The 19,558-nt window shown below is 37.4% G+C and overlaps 3 long non-coding RNA genes across 4 annotated transcripts in view; all 3 read left to right on the top strand.

The window, feature by feature from the left end:
- LOC308077442 overlaps nt 1–2,477 on the top strand; it is a 3,304-nt gene extending 827 nt beyond the window's left edge. Inside the window, exons 2-4 of the long non-coding RNA XR_013932402.1 lie at nt 1,139–1,172; nt 1,290–1,306; nt 2,219–2,477. This is a non-coding gene — a long non-coding RNA (uncharacterized lncRNA). The remainder of the gene's footprint in view (nt 1–1,138; nt 1,173–1,289; nt 1,307–2,218) is intronic.
- A 2,259-nt stretch (nt 2,478–4,736) lies between these two features.
- On the top strand, nt 4,737–6,278 carry LOC308077447. Of its 2 annotated transcripts, XR_013932407.1 has the most exons (4): nt 4,737–4,817; nt 5,268–5,323; nt 5,564–5,784; nt 6,244–6,278. It is a non-coding gene; the product is annotated as an uncharacterized lncRNA (long non-coding RNA). The 2 variants fall into 2 exon arrangements; XR_013932406.1 differs by lacking the exon at nt 5,268–5,323.
- Nucleotides 6,279–7,115: 837 nt separating this feature from the next.
- Nucleotides 7,116–12,642, top strand: LOC308077445. The gene is made up of 8 exons (XR_013932404.1): nt 7,116–7,132; nt 8,551–8,560; nt 8,686–8,702; nt 10,288–10,304; nt 10,626–10,654; nt 11,294–11,318; nt 11,437–11,452; nt 12,376–12,642. It is a non-coding gene; the product is annotated as an uncharacterized lncRNA (long non-coding RNA).
- Nucleotides 12,643–19,558: the final 6,916 nt, after the last annotated feature.

The raw sequence follows: 19,558 nt of genomic DNA, 5'->3' as shown, positions 1-19,558 counted from the left end.
TGGAGGCACGCATTGCTGCTTGTCTTGCTGACACCTCGGAGTGGATGTCGACAAACCACCTGAAGCTCAACCTGGACAAGACCGAGCTGATGTTCCTCCCGGGGAAGGGCTGTCCGCACCGAGACATGGCCATCACCATTGATAATGCTGTGGTGACCTCAACTCGGACTGCGAAGAATCTGGGTGTGACCCTGGACGATCAACTGACGTTCTCGGCAAACATCGCATCAGTGACGAGGTCCTGCAGATTCCTCCTCTACAACATCAGGAGGATTCGCCCCTTCCTCACGGAGAAGGCAGCCCAGGTGCTCATCCAGGCTCTCGTCATCTCCCGCCTGGACTACTGCAACTCCCTCCTTGCTGATGGCATCTGCCATCAGACCTCTGGAGCTTGTTCAGAAAGCTGCGGCTCGTCTGGTGTTCAACCGCCCCAAGGTCTCCCACACAACCATCCTTCTCCGTTCTCTACACTGGCTCCCCGTAGCGGCTTGCATCCAGTTCAAAACCCTGGTGCTAGCCTATAGGGCAGTGAAAGGAACAGCTCCTTCTTACCTCCGGGCTATGGTCGATGCCTACACCCCTGCCCGACCACTTCGGTCTGCCACCTCGGGGCGACTGATTGCCTCGTCACTCAAGGGTCCTTCTGGCAGATCCACACGGTCACGACTTTTTTCTGTTCTGGCCCCACAGTGGTGGAATGAACTTCCCACTGATGTTAGGACAGCAGAGTCACTGCCCATATTTCGCCGCAGACTGAAAACCCACCTCTTCAGGAAACACTACCCTTCCTCTCTGCCTGACCTACTTGTTGTTAACTAGTTGTACGAACGCTTGTTTTCTATTGCTGTATTGTTTATTGGATCTTGTTTAGTCGATACACTTATTTGTTTTAGCTCATGCTCATTTGATTTAGCTATTTTGTCTCATCTGTTTAAGGAAATAGGTAGCTGATATATTGCACTTTTACCTTAGCGCTAGGTATACTCTTGGTTGCTTGTTTTTGCAGAAAATGCACTAAAGACTTCTGGTGATTAGTAGTTTTTGTTCCCTACCTATGTTGAATACACTTATTGTAAGTCGCTTTGGATAAAAGCGTCTGCTAAATGACTGTAATGTATGCTTATTTCATTTTCAACAGATACAGTCTGATATTCTGCGCGTTAACCAGATTCGTAAGTTGACCGAAAAGTAATAGATATACATTATTAATAATAATAAATTAATTGAAAGTTAATTATTTTTACAATACTGTTCACATGTATATTGATATGATCTGCATTACATTTTAGGGAGGATCTCGCACAACGTAAGTTCATTCAGTTACATTATATGAATGCATTACTGTTTGTCATATTGTTTACTGGGTGAAAGAAAGACAATGTGTGGTTTTGACAAAGTGTTTTTTATAACTACTATGTTGCATCTTATAGTGATTCTCAACCTGTGGGCTGGGGCCCCCTGGTGGGCAGTGAGGGTATTGGAATTGGGCCCCCAAATAATTGACAAAACACAAAGATATGAATGATGATGATAAAGAACATTATATTTTAATAGAACATATAAAAACTGGAACATGAGTTGTCATAGTGATACCAATAGATTATATATTAACCCATTCATTCAGGGAACGCATCTGTGTCATTTTTAGATGTATTTGGCTATTCAAAAAATAGCAGATCTACAAGCTCATAGCGCGGCACAGAGTGCCGCGCTATGAGCTTGTAGATCTGCTAGTTTTTGATAAATTTGTGGGAAATTTGTGCAAATCTTATACATACATTTTTAACTCAAATCTTTGCTTCTGGGGGGGGGTCTCTGGAACAAAATATTTTGAGATGGGGGTCCACGGACAATATCTTTTTGGGGGTCCTTGAAAAAAAGAGAACCACTGATATTATAACAACATAATTTTAGAAAAAATAAACTGTTAGGATTTAAAGGACATTTGTAGAATCCCCCCAGAAGCAAAGATTTTAGTTAAAAATATATATATTCAAAGATTTGCACACATTTTCACGATTTAAAATAAAATCTGATCTAAAAGCTCATTGCGCGGCACCGAGCTGTAGATCTGCTATTTTTTAATAGCCAAAGTATATAAAATGGTTATGGTAAAAAAATAAAATAATAATGAGACAATGAGACTATTGTAATAATTAATATTAATTATTATAAAATGTAATTGTTAATATTAGTTGTTTGTGTACGTTTTCTACAGGACAACTGGACTTTCAACATTTCAACACCTCACTCACAATCTTCTTCGTCATCATCATCATCAACATCATCATCTTCATCGTCTCTGATCTGTCCTGGTTATCTTCATCTTCATCATTAATTAATCAATCAAAAAAAAAGAAACAGATTTCATCATGTGATTATGAGTTGATCATTCCTGTGTGCGTTTCCTCTTTCATGATGTGATGTGATGACCGTGTGTCTCAGTGAGATTATATTAAACTTTACCTGAAGCATTATTTACATGTGATTTGTGTCCAGTGGTGTAAAGTAACTAAGTACATTTACTCAAGTACTGTACTTGAGTACAGTTTTGAAGAATTTACTGGAGTATTTCCAAATTTCTGTACTACTCCACTACATCTCAGAGGCAAATATTTAACTTTTACTCCACTACTTTTATTTGAAAACTAGTTACTAGTTACTTTGTAGATTTTGATTATTATTACAAAACCACTTCAGCCCATATACATTTCGGCCATTTGAAAATAACAGATCTACAAACTCACAATGCATCGCAATGCAATGCATATGAGCTTGTAGATCGGCTATTTTCAAACGATGTGTGTGTGTGTGTGTGTGTGTGTGTGTGTGTGTGTGTGTGTGTGTGTGTGTGTGTGTGTGCGCGTGTGCGTGCACGCGCGTGCATGCGACCTGCCAACTCTCCTGTTTTCACCGGGAGACTCCTGTTATTTGACCATTTCTCCAGGCCGACAGCTGCTCTTCCATTTCTCCTGTTTTACTCCTGTTTTGGGGGGTCCACGTCAATACATATCATGTTGGGGGTCCTTGATATGAAAAAGTTCGAGCACCACTGAAGTTTTATTTTCAAGCAGTTTGTGTTGATGCTCCAAGCAGCAACACTGCCCCCATGGAAAGATGCCACGTTTGTCCCTTCAGGATAAGGCCATGGGCAGGTGGAAGCTGGTGTTCCGTTACGCAGATCACGCATCATTAGGTGTCAGCCCTGGTAGGTGCAGGCAGGTGTGTGCCAGTCACAGGTGTGTGTCCAGCCTGATCTCCAGAGAACTAGTATACATTGCACGGATCCAGTGCACTTCATTCCGTGGATAGTCGCCTAGAAACCCCGAAATTGCGTGCATATGTACGGCGAGTCCCACGGTGGGCGTAACCAGTCGCAACCCGGAAAAACCCGGAAGCAGAGCAGTCCCCACAACAAAATTTACGATTCTGTGCCTATCGGTACATAACTCAAACGGCGCTGAGTAGGCACAAGGGAATGTCGCAACGTTCGGGACGGCAACTTGCTCGCTTTAGCTCGCTCGGTGGCCCCTTACGTGGCGACTATTCCCTTGAGACTGCGCGCCTCCGAAATGGTTTTGTCACAAAGGGAGAGATGTACTGTACATATGCACGGAATTTCGGGGTTTCTAGGCGACTATCCACGGAATGAAGTGCACTGGATCCGTGCAATGTATACTAGTTCTCTGGAGATCGGGTTGGTGTGTTAGTCACAGGTGTGTGCCAGTCACAGGTGTGTGCCAGTCACAGGTGTGTGCCAGTCACAGGTGTGTGCCAGTCACAGGTGTGTGCCAGTCACAGGTGTGTGTCATTCACAGGTGTGTGCCAGTCACAGGTGTGTGCCAGTCACAGGTGTGTGCCAGTCACAGGTGTGTGCCAGTCACAGGTGTGTGTCAGTCACAGGTGTCACACACACACACACACACACACACACACACACACACACACACACACACACACACACACACACACACACACACACACACACACACACACACACACACACACAACAAAGTAGTAGGACTCACAGGTGTGTGACTGACAGGTCACTCAAAACAAGAGTGATTTAATACCAACAGAAGCATATTGGGACCAAACACATGTATTGGGGGCGCTACCCACACGTTTAGCTGTGTTGCTCATTCCACGATTGAAAAATCCTTACAAGTTTTACCTCGTCGTAAAGGTGACTAATCAACGATAAGAATGATATAAAACACAATACCAATTGGTATTATTAAAAGGAAGAAATAATCAACCAGAGTTACGTTTTGGAACTTTTTGTGGGCGATTCATATATATATATATATATATATATATATATATATATATATATATATATATATATATATATATATATATATATATATATATATATTCAAAGATTTGCACACATTTTCACGATTTTTCAAAAACATTAGATAGATCTACTATTTTTTGCCACGATATGGTGTGACTGTACAGACCGTGTCCTGGATGTTTATTTATGAAAACATGTTTTGGCACGATATGGTGTGACTCTACAGTACAGTACGTTCCCTGGGTGTTTATCTATGAAAACACAAACACACACACACACACACACACACACACACACACACACACACACACACACACACACACACACACACACACACACACACACACACACACACACACACACACACACACAGACACACACACACACACCGTAAGTATATGACCACTGGACACGACCAACCGATACCACTCCACATCAGCAGCTGTTTCATCTGTAAGGACGTTCATCTACTACGACTCAACACTCAAACTACTACGGCTCAACACTCAAACTGAAGGTGAGTTTATTCCATTCAATCCATGAACGCATCTGTGTGTAATTTTAGATCTTAGCGATTACCATAATTTTACACTCTGGCTGTTCAAAAATAGCAGATCTACAAGCTCATAGCGCAACACTATGCCACGCTATGTGCTATGAATCTTGAACATTTGTGCAAATCTTTGAATGCATCTATTTTTTGAAACAACATTTTTAACTCAGATCTTTGCTTCTGGGGGGTCCCTGGAACAAGATGTTTTGATGGGGGTCGGCGGCCAAAAACATTTTTTCATGTTAAAGACCACCCAAAATGATATGTATTTGGCCTTGGACCCCCCCCATCTCAAAATAGGGGGTTGTTCCAGGGACCACCAGAAGCAAAGATTTGAGTTACAAATGTGTTAAAGTGTTAAAAAATATATATATTCAAAGATTTACACACATTTTCACGCTTTTTCAAAAATAGCAGATCTACAAGCTCATAGCGCGGCACTCGCTATGAGCTATACATATTGGTACCAGGTACGTATTGGTACGCTATAAATATTTCAGAGATTTTCTTTAATGCCATGAATTTCGATTTCCTCTTTTAATATGTTGTTGCTTCTGTCATCATGATTCTTTTCATATACTATTTTCTTCTGATGATGCTTAGAATAATAATCATAATCATCAGCAGAAGGGTAAACTTTTCATTATAAAAATGCATATTTATTTTACCTGGAGATTGGACAGGATCTTTACTTGTGTTTATTTTTTTAGGATGAAGGTGTACGTTGCTCTTATCCTGCTCTTTGTTCTTGTGGCTGGAACTGAAGAAGTGAAATCAGATCCAATTTCTGAGCCATCTCAGAGTTACAGTGGTGGAGGTGGAGGGTTTGGTGGGATGTCTCCGAATGGAGGGTTTGGTGCCGGTGGTGGTGGAGGGCTTGGATCAGGGTCTCCAGCGATGTCTTCAGGAGGGAAGTCTTCAGGGTTTTCTCGTAAGAAACACATTTTACAATATACAAGGTTTAGCAAACACTCTTAGAGCAACTTACAATAACTAATTGGTTTTTACACATCAAATGCAGAGAGTCACAGAGTACTGTGTCACAGTAAACTAGGATCAAAGGTAAACCAAGAACCTAGTATCAGTCTAGTATATATATATGTGTGTGTGTGTGTGTGTGTGTGTGTGTGTGTGTGTGTGTGTGTGTGTGTGTGTGTGTGTGTGTGTGTGTGTGTGTGTGTGTGTGTGTGTGTGTGCGTGTGTGCGTGTGTGCGTGTGTGCGCGCGTGTGTGCGTGTGTGCGTATGTGTGCGTGTGCGTGTGTGCGTGTGTGTGTGTGTGTGTGTTTGTATATATATATAGCGCTGATGAACTAAGAACTCCTAACATTACCAGGTGTGACACATTGTAACTGATATTATAATAAATAATACTTGTTTCATTTTCCACAGTCACTGAGATGCAAAGGTTGGAGGCGGCCTGGGCGTGAGTTGACTCAATAAATATTATGCATCCATAAATAATGAATTCCTCATCAATCAATTTCAAAGCATATTTCACAATATTATGTATTTATTTATTTATATAATAATATGATACCTTACATTTCAGGACATTTAAGGACGGTAAGTGCACGTTATGTTAACATTATTTTTCATGCATTTTAGATTGCAATATCCTTCCTTGAAAACAAGAACTTTTTGTGTTATCCTTTTAGCATTATTGTATGATTGTATTATGAGTCATCACTGCTTTTGACACGCTCAAAGAAAGACACTGTGAGAGAAAGTCAGGGTGGGGTTTTGCTACCCTTAGATCAAGACTCAAGATCAAGAATTTGACATATTTTATATCTACAGTATTAACTCTCAAAATCCATAATACATCTAAGCATACATCTATCTTGATATAACGCTAGGGTTTTGCCAAAAAATGTGTATCATATCTAATCTTGATTGATATTTTTAGTTTTAAAACATAAACTCTTAAAAACAAGATAATCAATTTACATTGACCTACTCTACAAGCTTTCCTGTTGTTACTGTTATGTATTCTTAGTGCTGGTGAACTTTACACTTCACACTTTAACACCTGACTTTTAACACATTGTACCTGATATTCTAGTGATTAATCTATTGATATATTTCTATTTATTTTATTAATTGTAATTAATCTATGTTTATTTCATTTTCCACGTATCAAGAAAACCAAGAGTAAGTATCACAACTATATGCTCTATTAATTCCTCATAAAATCCTTCAAAGCATTTTATTTTACAATATTATTGATACTGTGTATTAATATGATGTGTGTTACATTTTAGGCTCTTCAACGAGCAAGGTAAGTGCAATATTATATTATGTTAATGTTTTAGCTCATTTACATGTTTATAGATTAGAGCAAAGATTAGTGCTTTGCTAACACTTGCTACTGTATGCATGCATCCCATGATACATCCCACTGTTTCTCAACCAGTGGTCCATGGACTACACATACACATGCAATTATATGGCCACATGTCCTAATAATGATGACTCAATCAGGCCATCCAGTACAACTTCCCCTTCTTGACATTCTAACTCCCTTTTCTGTGGAATTTCTTGACCTTCGACTTCCCAGAAACTGACAACATTGACATGTCATCATAGGTCACCAGGTCGATAATATTCACTGTTCCATGGAACAAGACAAAAGTAACATATTGCAACATGGTCAGGGACCACATGCAATACCTTCAGGGACCACATGTGGTCCACGGACCACCTGTTGAAAACCCCTGGTCTAGTATATGCATTTATGTGTGTGTGTGTGTGTGTGTGTGTGTGTGTGTGTGTGTGTGTGTGTGTGTGTGTGTGTGTGTGTGTGTGTGTGTGTGTGTGTGTGTGTGTGTGTGTGTGTGTGTGTGTGTGTGTGTGTGTGTGTGTGTGTGTGTGTGTGTGTGTGTGTGTATATATATATATAGTGCTGATGAACTAAGAACTCCTAACATTACCAGGTGTGACACATGTAACTGATATTATAATAAATAATACTTGTTTCATTTTCCACAGTCGCTCAGATGCAAAAGTTGGAGGCGGCCTGGACGTGAGTTGACTCAATAAATGTGATGGATCCATACATTATGAATTCCTCATCAATCAATTTAAAAGCATATTTCACAATATTATGTATTTATTTATTTATATAATAATATGATACCTTACATTTCAGGACATTTAAGGACGGTAAGTGCACGTTATGTTAACGTTATTTTTCATGCATTTTAGATTGCAATATCCTTCCTTGAAAACAAGAACTTTTTTTGTTATCCTTTTAGCATTATTGTATGATTGTATTATGAGTCATCACTGCTTTTGACACGCTCAAAGAAAGACACTGTGAGAGAAAGTCAGGGTGAGGTTTTGCTACCCTTAGATCAAGACTCCAATTTGACATATTTTATATCTACAGTATTAGCTCTCAAAATCAATAAATACATCTAATCATACATCTATCTTGATGTAACGCTAGGGTTTTGCCAAAAAATGTGTATCATATCTAATCTTGATTGTTATTTTCATTGTTTTAAACATAAACTCTTGAAAACAAGATAATCAATTTACATTGACCTACTCTACAATCTTTCCTGTTGTTACTGTTATGTATTCTTAGTGCTGGTGAACTTTACACTCCACACTTTAACACCTGACTTGTGACACATTGTAGCTGATATTCAATGATTAATCTATCATGCTTATTTCATTTTTCCACGTATCAAGACAACCAAGAGTAAGTATCACAACTGCCTATGCTCTATTAACTCCTCATAAAATCCTCATAAAATCCTTCAAAGCATTTTATTTTACAATATGATTGATACTGTGTGTATTAATATGATGTGTGTTACATTTTAGGCTCTTCAACGAGCAAGGTAAGTGCAATATTATATTATGTTAATGTTTTAGCTCATTTACATGTTTATAGATTAGAGCACTGATAATTATAAAGAAAAAATAACGAGAGCTGAATTTATCGAAGATGATCAAGTCAGGTCACATGGTCAGGTCACATGGTCAGGTCCCATGGTCAGGTCACATGGTCAGGTCACATGGTCAAAACAGTGCATTTTACAATATACAATTTAAACGCTCTTAGAGCAACTTACAATAACGTATTGTAAGTTTAAGTTTTTAAGAGTTTATGTTTAAAACAATACAAATAATAATCAAGATACATCTTGGAATGGCGTTCGGCCACAGACGGGATTAAAACACTTCTTTATTGAAAAATATGGACTAATACATTACACAAATACTTCAGACACCTAGTTAACATGTGAGGCAAGCGGGCAAGCACCTTATATTTAGCATTTGTACATGTTTGGAGAAGTAAGGGTTTTGGAGCTGACACTCCAGGGCAATCTGGGGGTGGGGGGTGGTAGCTGAGACTCTCCTAGAGATTAAAAAAAAATGTCAAAATCGATAAATACATCTAATACATCTATCTTGATCTAACGCTAGAGTTTTGCCAAAATGTTATTCATGTGTATCATATCGTATCTTGATTATTATTTTTATTGTTTTAAACATAAACTCTTAAAAACAAGATAATCCATTTACATTGACCTACTCTACAATCTTTAACATCTACTCAGGCTTTAGTGTTTCAGACAGTTTTTAAGTTGCTTGATTCAGTATTTATATTTTTGATGTTCATTTTATCAGACACACACCTTTTCTATACAAACCCATTGTAACAACAAACTCCATTTTAACCATGATAGATTCATTGAAAACACACGCCTCTGCTTCTGGTGACTGATATTGTCCTTCTAATGAATGTTAGACTCTTTGAAAACACCCGTCCTTGGTTCTGGTGACTTGTCCTTCTAATGCGTGAGGGGGCCGTGTTTTTTCACACATTACTTCATTTATTTATTGATTTGTTTATTTCATTTCCGAAAATAATTATACAAAATAAATGGAAAAAGCCAGAGTAGACGTTAAAATTACCCCAAAGATGTTTGAAAGTGAAATATCCCTTTGAAGTCACCTTGCTAGAATTATGAATTCAAGTCTCCATGGGGTGACTGATATATAGCAAAAAAAAATCATTCATCACTCAATCATTTTTGGGGTGAACTATGACAGTGTTGATTTTGTCGACTAAAACGATGACCAAAAATGTTGGTCGACTACCTTTTTTTCACTGACAAAAACCATAAAATACATCTAATACATCTATCTTGATCTAACGCTAGAGTTTTGCCAAAATGTTATTCATGTGTATCATATCGTATCTTGATTATTATTTTTATTGTTTTAAACATAAACTCTTAAAAACAAGATAATCCATTTACATTGACCTACTCTACAATATTTCCTGTTGTTACTGTTATGTGTTCTTAGTGCTGGTGAACTTTACACTCCACACTTTAACACTTGACTTGTGACACATTGTATCTGATATTCTAGTGATTAATCTATTATGCTTATTTCATTTTTCCACGTATCAAGACAACCAAGACTCAAGAGTAAGTATCACAACTGTCTATGCTCTATTAAAGGGATACTTCACTCTCGGGTCGGCGACACATTTAAAAAAAATATTAAAAATAAATGAAAAAAGTTATGGAAAATTCATGGCCCCCTCACGCATTAGAGTGTCCTACTAATGCGTGAGGGGGCCATGAATTTTCCATAACTTTTTTCATTTATTTTTAATATTTTTTTTAAATGTGTCCCCGACCCGAGAGTGAAGTATCCCTTTAACTCCTCATAAAATCCTTCAAAGCATTTTATTTTACAATATTATTGATACTGTGTGTATTAATATGATGTTTGTTACATTTTAGGCTCTTTTAGCAATTTTCATTTTAGCAAGGTAAGTGCAATATTATATTATGTTAATGTTTTAGCTCATTTACATGTTTATAGATTAGAGCACTGAGAATTATGAAGAAAAAAGTAAAGAGAGCTGAATTTATCGAAGATGATCAAGTCAGGTCACATGGTCAGGTCACATGGTCAAAAAACAGTGCATTTTACAATATACAATTGAAACACTCTTAGAGCAACTTACAATAACGTATTGTAAGTTGCTCTAAGAGCGTTTAAATTGTATATTGTAAAATGCACTGTTTTGACCTGACTATGTGACCTGACTTGATCATCATCGATAAATTCAACTCTTGTGATTACCTTACTTATTGTCAATAAGTAAAGTAATCACACACATCAAATGGAGAGAGACAGTGTAGTGTCACAGTAAACTACGATCAAAGGTAAACCAAGAACCTAGCATCAGTCTATAATAATAATAATAATAATAATAATAATTACAAAATAAGTACACACACACACACACACACACACACACACACACACACACACACACACACACACACACACACACACACACACACACACACACACACACACACACACACACACACACACACACTGTATCATGCATGATATGCTATCTTGCATGATGAATCTATGCTTATTTCATTTTCAACAGATGTGCTTACTGGTTAACCAGATCCGTAAGTTGACCGAAAAGTCATAGATATACATTATTAAATACTCATAAACTAATTGAAAGTTAATTATTTTTACAATATTGTTAATATGTATATTGATATGATCTGCATTACATTTTAGGGAGGATCTCGAAAATGTAAGTTAATGTTATATTACATTATATTAATGCATTATGTCATATTGTTTACTGGGTGAAAGAAAGACAATGTGGGGTTTTGACAAAGTGTTCTTTTATAAGTACTATGTTGCATCTTATAGTGATTCTCAACCTGTGGGCTGGGGCCCACTGGTGGGCAGCGAGGGTATTGGAATTAGGCCCCCAAATAATTGACAAAACACAAAGATATGAATGATGATAATAAATAACATTATATTTTAATAGAACATAAAAATAAACTGGAACATGAGTTATCATAGTGATACCAATAAATGATATATTAACCCATTCAATCTGGGAACGCATCTGTGTCTATGAGCTTGTAGATCTGCTATTTTTTGAGAATTTGTGGAAGATTTGTGCAAATGTTATACGTACATTTTAAACTCAAATCTTTGCTTCTGGGGGGTCCCTACTCCCTGGAACAAAATATTTTGAGATGGGGGTCCACGGACAGTATTATTTTGGGGGTCCTTGACATGAAAAAAGTTTGAGAACCACTGATATTATAACAACATAAGTTAAAAAAAATAAAAATAAAGCTGTTAGGATTTAGAAAACATTTGTAGAATCCCCCCAGAAGCAAAGATTTGAGTTACAAATGTTCGCTTTAAAAATATATATATTCAAAGATTTGCACAAATTTTCACGATTTGAAATAAATAAATAGCAGATATACAAGCTCATAGCGCGGCACCGAGCTGTAGATCTGCTATTTTTGAATAGCCAAAGTATATAAAATGGTTATAGCTAAAAAAAAAGAATTCTAAAATGACACAGTATGTGTTCCTGGAATGAAAGGGTTAATAATAATGAGACATTGTTACTATGAGATTATTGTAAAGTATTATATAATATATAGTATATATGTAATATTAGTTGTTTGTGTATGTTTTCTACAGGACGACTGGACTTCCTCAACATTTCAACACCTCACTCACAATCTTCTTCGTCGTCATCATCATCAACATCATCTTCATCTTCATCGTCTCTGATCTGTCCTGGTTATCTTCATCTTCATCATTAATTAACCAATCAAAACAAAGAAACAGATTTCATCATGTGATTATGAGTTGATCATTCCTGTGTGCGTTTCCTCTTTCATGATGTGATGTGATGACCGTGTGTCTCAGTGAGATTATAGTAAACTTTACCTGAAGCATTATTTACATGTGATTTGTGTCCAGTGGTGTAAAGTAACTAAGTACATTTACTCAAGTACTGTACTTGAGTACAGTTTTGAAGAATTTACTGGAGTATTTCCAAATTTCTGTACTACTCCACTACATCTCAGAGGCAAATATTTAACTTTTACTCCACTACTTTTATTTGAAAACTAGTTACTAGTTACTTTGTAGATTTTGATTATTATTACAAATCATACATTAACCACTTCAGCCCTATATACATTTCGGCCATTTGAAAATAACAGATCTACAAACTCACAATGCATCGCAATGCAATGCATTATGAGCTTGTAGATCGGCTATTTTCAAACGATGTTTATGCATGCTTTTGGTACTTTAAGTACACTTTAAGTACAAACGATGGTAAATCCTACTTAACGCTATCACTGAGAAAACTCTTTTTTTTTTTATGTTTTAAAGAAAAAATACATTTACGTTATTATTTATTTTAATGTTTTATCAATAAAATCAGGAACGAAATAAGATGCAAAGCACCTGGGGAAACTAGTGGACAAAACTAGTGGACAAAACTATAAGACCTAACTAACCCTAACTACAGAAACTAGGCAGAATAATTATAATATACAATACATAATAAGACATAACCGACAAGGGAAACGAGACTAAAGACAAACATTTGTACACTCTCAGAGTTACAGACCTGCAAGGGTCCATTTGGTTTATATACATAAGCTCTGTCTCTGGTTATATGTGTATGTTCACCACAAGCCGGCATGGTGATGAACTCTGATAACAGTTCATATTGGTTCCATCATTGAGTCCATACTGGTTTTAAAATAGACAATTTATTCAAATATGTAAATGTTCTCATTAAATATGCACGATTCAATAATATATGAAGCCTAAACTTGCTATGAGAAGAATCACATATTATTATTATTTTTACTCAAGCAAAATGCTTCATCTTTCTCTCAGCTGAGGGGTCCTTGGTCTGAAAAACGTTGAAGACCCCTGACCAGAATGTCCCATTGCACAAGTTTCCAAATATGTAAAGATCTTTGGAAAATAGCAGATCTATAAGCTCACAATGCGTCGCGTGTAGATCGGCTATTTTCAAATGGCCGAAATGTATATAGGGCTGAAGTGGTTAATGGTATGTTGTGTAATAATAATCAAAATCTATAAAGTAACTAAAAATAATTGTAGTGGAGTAAAAGTACAATATTTGCATCCGAGATGTAGTGGAGTAGAAGTAAAAGTACTGACAATTGGAAATATTCCAGTAAAGCAAAAGTACCTAAAAATTGTTCTTAAAGGAGGAGTTCACCCAAAAAAATCATATTTTCTAACAATTGCACACCCCATAAAGCCTTGAATTCATGGATTTATTTTTGTTTTTGTGGCATTCCTAAACCAATAATTTGATGACCGGGTGTGTATCCGGTAGGAGACACAAATAATCTACTTTGTGTCTCCTACCGGATACATTAGCCGGTATGAGACAGGAATTAAATTATTGGCTTAGGAATGCCACAAAAACAAAAATAAATCCATGGATTCAAGGCTTCATGGGGTGTGCAATTGATAGAAAATAATTCATTTTTTGGGTGAACTACTCCTTTAAGTACAGTACTTCAGTAAATGTACTCATTTACTTTCCACCACTGTATATAAGGATATGGTTAAAAGTTTTACAAAAAAATGCTTTATGGTATTTCTGAATGAGAAACTAATGTGAATTTATAGCCTTCTTTTTTTTTCAAATTTATTTATTTTTAAATAATATTTTATGATGAATCTCTACCGTCTTTAACTTAAAGCAGAGTGTGGTATAGCCGCTGTATGAGCCAAGAATTTGCATGTTTATTGAATTGTGGTATTACCGCGTTAGCAATTTGGACACACATGGAAATAAGCACGGCGGCACTTTATACGGAAGACAAAAATAATCAATTGAAACATTGCATTTTCCCGATAACGTCATAATACGAAGACATCCACAAAAATGGGTCATGGCATCGTCTCACTTTATGATGAAGAATTATCTTTGTTATGTAACTAAAATGTAAAAATGGAACACATCTCTATCATGTTTAGATTTCTTTGGCTATTCAAAAATAGCAGATCTACAAGCTCATAACGCAGCACCGAGTGCCGCGCTATGAGCTTGATCTGCTATTTTTGAAAAGTCGTGAAAATGTGTGCAAATCTTTGAATGTCTTCTAAATCCCAATAGTTTCTTTTTCCTTTTTAAGCACATGTTGCTATAATATCAGTGGTTCTCAAACTTTTTCATGTCAAGGACCCCCAAAATGATATGTATTTGGCCGCGGACCCCCTTCTGAAAATATTTCGTTCCAGGGACCCCCAGAAGCAAAGATTTGAGTTAAAATGTATATAAAATGCAAATTATATATAATATATATATATATATATATATATATATATATATATATATAAATATATATATATAATTTGAATAGCCAAAGAAATCTTAAAATGACACAGATAAGTTCCTGGTTTTAGTGGGTTAACCTAAAGACAGACAATTCAGGACTGATGGAGAAGCTTTGGCAGATATTCATTTGACAACGCTTTTTTGTAAAAATAAATAAATAAATCAATTATGAGGAGAATTATCATTGTTCATGTTTGGCAGTAAGGATTTGATACACAGTATTACACAGATACACAGATTTGCTATAGTGAGCGTTGGCAGTCATTTTATGCAATTTGCAATCATTTGTCTGCAGCAAAGAGGCCTGCCTTGATTTTAACCTCGCTGTCTTTGAGCCTTCCTTATATTTGGCAACCAGAGAGAAATAAGCAACCAGGTCTACGAAAACGAGCCCAAAAAGAAGCGACATATGGGCCACATGAGCACTTTATATCTATATAAGTCCAAAGTCGCTTATAATTAGCGGACATGGCAACACTATACTGGCAACGCCACTGAAGAAACGACATAACATGAGTTTACTATCAGAGAAGAAGCTGAGCTGCCATATTCAGTGTTTTATGAGTTGTGTTTAAAGGGATTAGTCACCCCATGGAGACTTGAATTCATGGATATTTTTTTTAAGCCAATAATTTGATGACTGGCAGCGGTTCCGGTAGGAGACACAAAGAGTCTCCTTTGTATCTCCTACCGGAACCGCTGCCTACCGGTCTGCTGGTCATCACATTATTGTCTTAGGAATGAGACAAAAACTAAAAAATATATCCATGAATTCTAGGGTGACTTGGGGTGAACTATGACAGTGTTAATTTCTTCCACTAAAACTATGACGAAAAACTGTTGGTAAACTACCTTTAGTCTACCAACTAAAAAGTAATAAAAAAAACGAAATAAAAACTAAACTAAACTAAAACTATGACTAAATATACTGACATTTTTGTCAACAAATAAAAACTAGACTAAAATGTAGACTAGATAAGAAGAGATCCAGTAGAACTAAGACTAGTCATTGTATGCTTGGTTGCGCTCGGGTGTTGCGCTCTGAAAATAGCAGTGGTGGAAAAAGTATTCAAATGTGTGTCACTTAAGTAAAAGTATCAATACTGCATTATAGAAATACTTTGTTACAAGTAAAAGTCCAGAATTAAAAATGTACTTGAGTAAAAGTACAAAAGTATTGGCATCAAAAAGTACTTAAAGTACCAAAAGTAAAAGTACTAAAATATTTGAAAATAGCAGATCTACAAGCTCACAACGTGTCGCATCGCGACACGTTGGGCTAAAGTGATTAAATAGGGCTAAAGTGATTAAAGTATTTTTCATAATATAATAATTTATATTTGAAAAGTAACTAGTAACTAAAGTGTTCAAATAATTGTAGTGGAGTAAAAGTACAATATTTGTCTCTGAGATGTAGTGGAGTAGAAGTAAAAGTATTGGAAATTAGAAATACTCAAGTAAAGTACAAATACCTCAAAATGTTACTTAAGTACAGTACTTAAGTAAGTACTTAGTTACTTTCCTCCACTGGAAAATAGCAGATCTACAAGCTCACATCACGTCGAGCTTGTAGATCGGCTATTTTCAGCATGCAACCAAGTGTAAAATCAGCGATTACAGACGACATCAAGGCACCGCCAAAATAAAACAAATTTAGTCGACTAAATCAACATTTAGTCGACTATAATCTTATAATATTTAGTCGACTAAAACCAGACAAAAACGTAATTATTTCAGATGACTAAAATATGACTAAAACTAAATGGTTTATTCAAGTTTATTCAAAAGACTACTAAAACTAAATCAAACTTTGCTGTCAAAATCAACACTGGAACTATCCCTAATTTAAGTGTTTTCTTAGGCTGCCGGCTGTCATCTCAACTGTGTTGTTTGTCTCTAAATGCATCGTATTGTGTTTAAATAAACCGCTGCTTGTTGTAACATTAATGAAAACCATAACATTGTGTCATATAAATGGATTATGTGTGTCTGTGTGCTGATTGGACTCCATTTGCTTCTTGTCACATGACGTGCGTGCGTGTGTGCGTAGGTGCGTGCGCGTGCGTGCGTGTGGATGAGGAGGGGGTAGCTGTGTAACTCTGACAGGGTACAAATGTAACCAAATAAACTCTTTACCGTTCCATTTGGTTCCATTTGTACCCTCTCACAGTTACATTAACACTGGCAATCAATATAGCAGATCTACAAGCTCAAGTGTACCCTCTCAGAGTTACAGACCTGTAAGGGTCCATTTGGTTCCATGTGTACACTCTCAGAGTTAAAGACCTGTAAGGGTCCATTTGGTTCCATGTGTACACTCTCAGAGTTACAGACCTGTAAGGGTCCATTTGGTTGCATGTGTACACTCTCAGAATTACAGACCTGTAAGGGTCCATTTGGTCATTTGTACACTCAGAGTTAAAGACCTGTAAGGGTCCATTTGGTTTCATTTGTACACTCTCAGAGTTACAGACCTGTAAGGGTCCATTTGGTTCCATGTGTACACTCTCAGAGTTACAGACCTGTAAGGGTCCATTTGGTTCCATGTGTACACTCTCAGAGTTAAAGGCCCGTAAGGGTCCATTTGGTTTATAAGCTCTGTCTACTGGTTTTATAATAGACAATTTATTAAAATATGTAAATTGTCTCATTAAATATGCACGATTAAAAATATACATAAAGCCTAAAATTGCTATGAGAAGAATCTCATATTATTATTTTTACTCAAGCAAAATGAGAATAGATGGACTTTTATGTGACAGTGTATAGGCTATATTTATATTATCAGTACGTTTACATAAATAAAAAGTTGATTTGATTTAATTGAATTCAAGAAGTTTGAGTATACAGTAGGTTACTTCTTCCACCACTCAACAATCACATCACAGGATGTGTGTGTGTGTGTGTGTGTGTGTGTGTGTGTGTGTGTGTGTGTGTGTGTGTGTGTGTGTGTGTGTGTGTGCGTGTGCGTGCACGCGCGTGCATGCGACCTGCCAACTCTCCTGTTTTCACCGGGAGACTCCTGTTATTTGACCATTTCTCCAGGCCATTTCTCCTGTTTTACTCCTGTTTTGGGGGGTCCACGGCCAAATACATATCATGTTGGGGGTCCGTGATATGAAAAAGTTCGAGCACCACTGAAGTTTTTTTTTCAAGCAGTTTGTGTTGATGCTCCAAGCAGCAACACTGCCCCCATGGAAAGATGCCACGTTTGTCCCTTCAGGATAAGGCCATGGGCAGGTGGAAGCTGGTGTTCCGTTACGCAGATCACGCATCATTAGGTGTCAGCCCTGGTAGGTGCAGGCAGGTGTGTGCCAGTCACAGGTGTGTGTCCAGCCTGATCTCCAGAGAACTAGTATACATTGCACGGATCCAGTGCACTTCATTCCGTGGATAGTCGCCTAGAAACCCCAAAATTGCGTGCATATGTACGGCGAGTCCCACGTTGGGCGTAACCAGTCGCAACCCGGAAAAACCCGGAAGCAGAGCAGTCCCCACAACAAAATTTACGATTCTGTGCCTATCGGTACATAACTCAAACGGCGCTGAGTAGGCACAAGGGAATGTCGCAACGTTCGGGACGGCAACTCGCTCGCTTTAGCTCGCTCGGTGGCCCCTTACGTGGCCACTATTCCCTTGAGACTGCGCGCCTCCGAAATGGTTTTGTCACAAAGGGAGAGATGTACTGTACATATGCACGGAATTTCGGGGTTTCTAGGCGACTATCCACGGAATGAAGTGCACTGGATCCGTGCAATGTATACTCGTTCTCTGGAGATCGGGTTGGTGTGTTAGTCACAGGTGTGTGTCAGTCACAGGTGTGTGCCAGTCACAGGTGTGTGTCAGTCACAGGTGTGTGCCAGTCACAGGTGTGTGTCAGTCACAGGTGTCACACACACACACACACACACACACACACACACACACACACACACACACACACACACACACACACACACACACACACACACACACACACACACACACACACACACACACACACACACACACACACACACACACACACACACACACACACACAACAAAGTAGTAGGACTCACAGGTGTGTGACTGACAGGTCACTCAAAACAAGAGTGATTTAATACCAACAGAAGCATATTGGGACCAAACACATGTATTGGGGGCGCTACCCACACGTTTAGCTGTGTTGCTCATTCCACGATTGAAAAATCCTTACAAGTTTTACCTCGTCGTAAAGGTGACTAATCAACGATAAGAATGATATAAAACACAATACCAATTGGTATTATTAAAAGGAAGAAATAATCAACCAGAGTTACGTTTTGGAACTTTTTGTGGGCGATTCATATATATATATATATATATATATATATATATATATATATATATATATATATATATATATATTCAAAGATTTGCACACATTTTCACGATTTTTCAAAAACATTAGATAGATCTACTATTTTTTGCCACGATATGGTGTGACTGTACAGACCG

Source organism: Gymnoscopelus braueri (assembly GCF_963280865.1).
Source record: "Gymnoscopelus braueri genome assembly, chromosome: 21".
NCBI classification, from domain to species: Eukaryota; Metazoa; Chordata; class Actinopteri; order Myctophiformes; family Myctophidae; genus Gymnoscopelus; species Gymnoscopelus braueri.
Note: the sequence above shows the minus strand (reverse complement) of the source record. Positions and strands in the feature narration are given on the sequence as shown.